Consider the following 5,573-nt stretch of genomic DNA (forward strand, 5'->3'; position numbering starts at 1 on the left):
AATCTGAATTTGAATTTAAATTTCAAAAATTTAAAATTTGAATTTAAAAAAAAGAAAAAAGTAATATAAACACAAAAAAGAAAAAAATTCAAAATTGAGTTTAAATTTCAGAATTTAAAATTCAAAATCCAAATTCAAAATTTAAATTTCAAATTTCAAAAAAAAAAGGAGGAAGAAGGGGGTTTAAAACAAAATAAGAGAAAATGAATTCAATGGCCGGAGTGTGTGTAATGAGAAACTACTTCTAACTTGAGCCACAAATAGATTGGAACCATGCGTCTCAACAACTAGACAAGATTATTGGGATGGCCCACAGAATTGACTAAGTCCTTACATATCGTCAACAAAATGGCCCATAGCCAACCTTGTCATCCTATCCAACATGTTCCATTTGTGCAAGCTGGCCCATCATGATCCATCTGTGCAAGTCTGTGCCCTATGGCCAACAGATTTTTCCAACCCAATGCTAACCCATTCTTTCACCCATATAACCCTGGGTGGGAAAATCAACCCAACTTCACTTATAGGGCCCAAGTCCAAGAAACCCCCTAACCAGATGTGCACTCTCAATGGTCTGAAGCCCAGACCCACTGGGAGTACAATGATTATCCTGGGACTAAACCGGCTCAACCATGTCAAACCTACACATAGTCCTAGAAGTACCATCCATCTATGATGAACTTACAATTTATCTATAATTTTTGAGGACTTTAGCATGGATTTTTATGCCGGTTTTATTAATTTTTGCCTTAATTTAGCTTAATGCTAAGAATAGGTTCAGGGATAATCAATCCAAGAAAAGGAAGGAAAAAGGCAAGAAAAGAAGGTTCAAAAAGACCAATTTCAGTCCAGCCCGGTCGTGGAAGCAAGAGAGAGCACTTTGGCCCAAAAAGAGCAAGTGAATTCCTTGAGAAAACCCAAGAAAATAAAGCCTAGCTATGAGGAGAATTCGGCCCAGCAAGGAAGGCCCATTTTTAGCCCAAATAACAGCCTAGAGTGTAGCCCACATGAGTTCAAAAGCAAGCTAAGTTGTAGCCCAAATAGCAGCCCAAAGGGAGCTAGGGGCGGCAACTTCTAGGAGTTTCTTGAAGAGAAGGAGGGAGCACTCTAGAAGGTTCATGAGGGGTGTAATACACCCCATTCTAGAGGCTTCAAGAAGGGGCAAGAGCCCCCTTGAAAAACTATATAAGGAGGCCTCTAGGAGGGGAGAAAGTGTTCAATTGCTTGAGAGGAAGGCTCTCCCACTCTTAGAGGTTCGGCCACCTTGAGAGAAGAGAAGAGAAGAAGGCTAGGCGCAAGGAAGAAGAAGAAGAAGGGCTGAAGGAAGTTCAAGACAAGCAAGCTAGAAGAAGAAGGTGAGTTCGAATTGAGGGATTGTGATTCAAAGATCTTTTGTAATAAATCATTTGTAGTTTCATTCTCTTTTGATTTGAATTCAGTTTCTTAGTTATATGTTCTTTCTTCTTTCTCCTTGTTTCCATTCTTCCTTGATGTATTTCAGCTTGTAAAATTTCAGTTCAGCAATCTAATTCTTTTTGATTCATTCAAATGGTCATGCATTGTATTTGAAGTTTCTTGAATAACGGTGTGATTGTAGATTAATTCGGCCAACTAACCTTCAAAACTCAGATCTGAATTCTCAGATCTGAGATTGCAAGATCTGAATTGCTTGAAAGAGAATTCAGATCTGCAATTTTCAGATTGGGCGAATTAATCTATAGCTTGGAATTCCTAGAGTGCTTGAGAGAGACTCTAGGAATTCAGATCTACTATTCAAGAACTGAATTGAGTGCAAGGTTAGAGATAACTTGCACAATTCAGTTGGTGATCAATTCAGATTTGAATTGATGCCTTAGAAGTGTTTGAAGAAATGCATGCATGGGGATTAGATTCTTGCTAGAGATAGAAGAACCGTCACTCATGCATAGGATGAACATGCGCTTGAGAGAGGCTGTTCATGACCTTGGGGTTTCACCAAACCAAGGCTCAATCATGATTTATTCGAATGATCCAAATTGATATATTGCTGAATTCTGAGATTGACATTTACTGCTTACTCTTCTAACCTGAATTGAAGGCAATTGGACCAATGATTTAGATAGATTTTAATTTAGGATTTCTTAGCTTTCATTAGAGTTTTGATTTATTTGTTGATCAGATAAGAAGTGTTCAATTTAGTATGGGTAATTGTTTCCTAAATCATCGTGGGAACGATATTTCACTCATTACTTTATTACTTGAACGGCTAGTGCACTTGCTAGTGTCACAATGAGCCACACATCAAGTTTTTGGCGCCGTTGCCGGGGATTTAGAGAAGCAATATTAGGAAACATTGAGCATTCTTAATCTGATCTCATTCAGCATTGCATTCATAGTTGGGTTAATTTGCTAACTTTTTCATTTCAGCTTGGACTGCAACTGCTGTACTACTGTAGTTATGTTTCTTCTTTCTTAAGTAGATTACTTTCTTTTTTTTTGTTTCAGTTTCATTTTAATAAAGGCATGTTTGATTTCTATTCAATCTTGGTGTTGTTCCCTTCAAAAAGAAAAAATTCACATAAACATGAGTGTTGCAGATCTGAGTTGCATTCGGCACTCAGATCAGCAGATTTCAGATCTGCAGCACTCAGCCGAAAAGAGTTGCTTGTGTTTCAGACTTTATTTTTTTTTCTTTCTTTCATTACAAAAAGAAAAAAACAAATTAAAAAAAAAGGGGAGATCTTTTGAACAACAAGAGGAGCAATTGAGAATTCGGATCAGAACTCAGATCTGAGTTCAGATCTGAATTCTGCTATTGCAGATCTGCAACAGTTCAGATCTGAGTTCCTCTGAACTCAGACCTGAACTGATAAAATTTTGAGGGGAATTGGGTGTCATCACCACCCCAATTCACCCTAGGGCACTTCTGCTATTCCCCAAAAACAATTTGGTAGCAATAACTGAAGGTAAGGCAATTGAGAATTCAGATCCAAACTCAGACTTGAGTTCAGATCTGAATTCTGCTGTTACAGATCTGCTCAGTTCAGATCTGAATTCCTCTGAACTCAGATCTGAACCGATGCAAGTTTGAGGTGAATTGGGTGCCATCACTACCCCAATCCACCCTATGATACATCCAACCTGCCTCAAGGGTGAATGGATAGCAAGGAATGAGAGAAATTCAAATCTGAAATGTAGTTGATATGATGTGAGGACTGAACTGATACAGAGCATACTATGAATTCTGGGTGGACTGAATTCTTGGCTTTACCCACTTGTAACCGAGCTACATTAGCTAAGGAGGTGTATGTTTGGATTGAATAATTGTTATGCCTCAGATATTTAAGAAAAATTAGCACTTTCCAAGTATTTCTTTTAGCATTCAGATCTGTAGCAGGGCTGCTATAGTGCAACAGTTAGCAGACCTGATTTCAGATTTCTACAAAAGTTGTATGGGCCGAATAGCTTGCAATACCAAACATTGCAGACCCAATTTTCAGGTCTTAGCAAGTGTTTGATATGCATCAGCTATACAGGTTTGAGCTTCAATTGTAGAGTTTAAAATCTTTAACCCAAGCCTAACTCAGGACTGGTTTTAGTTTATTTCAGATCCTTTTAAATTTTTTTTTTCAGATCAGATCTGATTTCAGCCCTAAAGCATCACAGAATTGATTCCAACCTTAATGGATGTATATTGTAGTGTATACCAATGAGTGTGTATGAGATATCCAGCTCAGATCTGAATTATTATTTATTAATTTCTCTAGACTAACAATACCAAAGACTTGTAGATCTGAACTCAGATCTAAATTGGGTCTGAATTCAGATGTTGCAATCGATGGATGTAGATAAAGGAACCTTGAATAAGATGATTGGTTTAAATCTGCTTTTAGTATAATCGGCTTCATTTATTCATGATAGGATGTAGGTTTTGTATTCCAATAATTCACTTTACATTTTCAGTGTGATAGGATTAGTTATTTATTTTCTTTTGTGAATATTGGCATTTTTATTGCTTTGACTTTAACAGTTTATGACAAGCAGACCTGAACTGGAAGAGATCCTTTACGACCCGGAGATTGAACGGACTCTCCATGTCCGTTTGAGAACTGCTAAGCAAGTTAGACAAGAAGCACAAGAAATGGCTGAACAAAGAACTATGATGGGTTATGCCAAGCCCACCCTCACCGAGACTGTCTCCAGCATTATCAGGCCAACTATTGCTGCCAATAACTTCGAAATTAAACCGGCCATAATCCAAATGATACAAAATACGGTTCAGTTTTGTAGTATGGCCCATGAGGATCCGAATGCCCATATTGCTAACTTCTTGGAAATCTGTGACACCTTCAAACACAATGGGGTAAGTGATGATGCCATCCGGCTGAGGTTATTCCCATTTTCTTTGAAGGATAAAGCCAAAGCTTGGTTGAACTCATTACCGGCAGGATCTATAGCCACATGGGACGAAATGGCCAGCCGTTTTCTCTCTAAATATTTTCCCCCTTCTAAAACTGCTAAAATGAGGAATGACATCACTACTTTTTTCCAGCAAGAGGGGGAATCTTTATATGAGTCATGGGAACGATACAAGGAGCTATTAAGGAGAGTTCCTCACCATGGCCTCCCCATTTGGTTGCAAGTGCAGACTTTCTATAATGGTCTTACTGACTCAAATAAGACCATATTAGATGCTGCAGCCGGAGGATCCATAAATAATAAAACTCCTGAGGTTGCCCATGCACTTATTGAGGAAATGGCAGCCAACAATTATCAATGGCATTCAGAAAGAACTCAAACTAGGAAGCAGCAAGGCTTGCATAATGTTGACACTTATACAGCACTAGCTGCACAAATAGGAGCACTCAGTAAAAAAATAGATGAAATGCAGATAGCTGCCATGCATATGCAGCCTCTTAATTGTGAATTGTGTGGGGGAGGCCACATCAGTACAGACTGCCAAGTTGGCAATCAGTTCAGACCATCTACTGAACAAGTTGACTATGTCAGCAATTCGTCAAGACAGCAGGGTTACCAGAGTCACCATACTTTTCATCCAGGATGGAGGGGACATTCAAACCAGTCCTGGCCAAATCAGCATATTTCCAAGCCGTTCCACCAGACTTATCATCAGCCTGAACCGAAATCCAATTTGGAGGAACTGATGACAAAATTTATAGCAGGTGCAGAAACTAGGTTCCAGAACCAGGAAGCCTCAATCAAAAACCTGGAAAACCAAGTGGGGCAATTGGCGCAATTAATCTCTTCCAGACTGCCGGGAACTCTTCCAAGCAACACTGAAGTGAATTCACGAGAGCAGGTGCAAGCTATTACCTTAAGAAGTGGAAAAGAGTTGCCTGAGGTAGAAAAGAAGAATTGGGCTGAACCCAAGGCAGAAACAAGCCTTGGAACCAGACAACAGAAGACGGAACAACCAGAAGCACAACAAGGGATGCACCAACAACCACAAGTTCCATTCCCTAACAGGCTGAAGCAACAAAAATTGGAGAAGGAATTTGGTAAGTTTCTTGAAATATTTAAAAGTTTACATATTAATATTCCTTTTGCTGATGCTTTAGCCCAGATGCCACACT

At 39.0% G+C, this 5,573-nt stretch overlaps 1 non-coding gene across 1 annotated transcript; it reads right to left on the reverse strand.

Moving 5' to 3' along the window:
- Positions 1-4,498: 4,498 nt before the first annotated feature.
- On the reverse strand, positions 4,499-4,605 carry LOC148848730 (small nucleolar RNA R71). Its single transcript, XR_016101514.1, has one exon. It is a non-coding gene; the product is annotated as a small nucleolar RNA R71 (small nucleolar RNA).
- Positions 4,606-5,573: the final 968 nt, after the last annotated feature.

Source organism: Nelumbo lutea, chromosome 6 (genome assembly GCF_056320005.1).
Source record: "Nelumbo lutea isolate HS-2025 chromosome 6, American lotus-T2T, whole genome shotgun sequence".
Lineage (NCBI taxonomy): Eukaryota > Viridiplantae > Streptophyta > Magnoliopsida > Proteales > Nelumbonaceae > Nelumbo > Nelumbo lutea.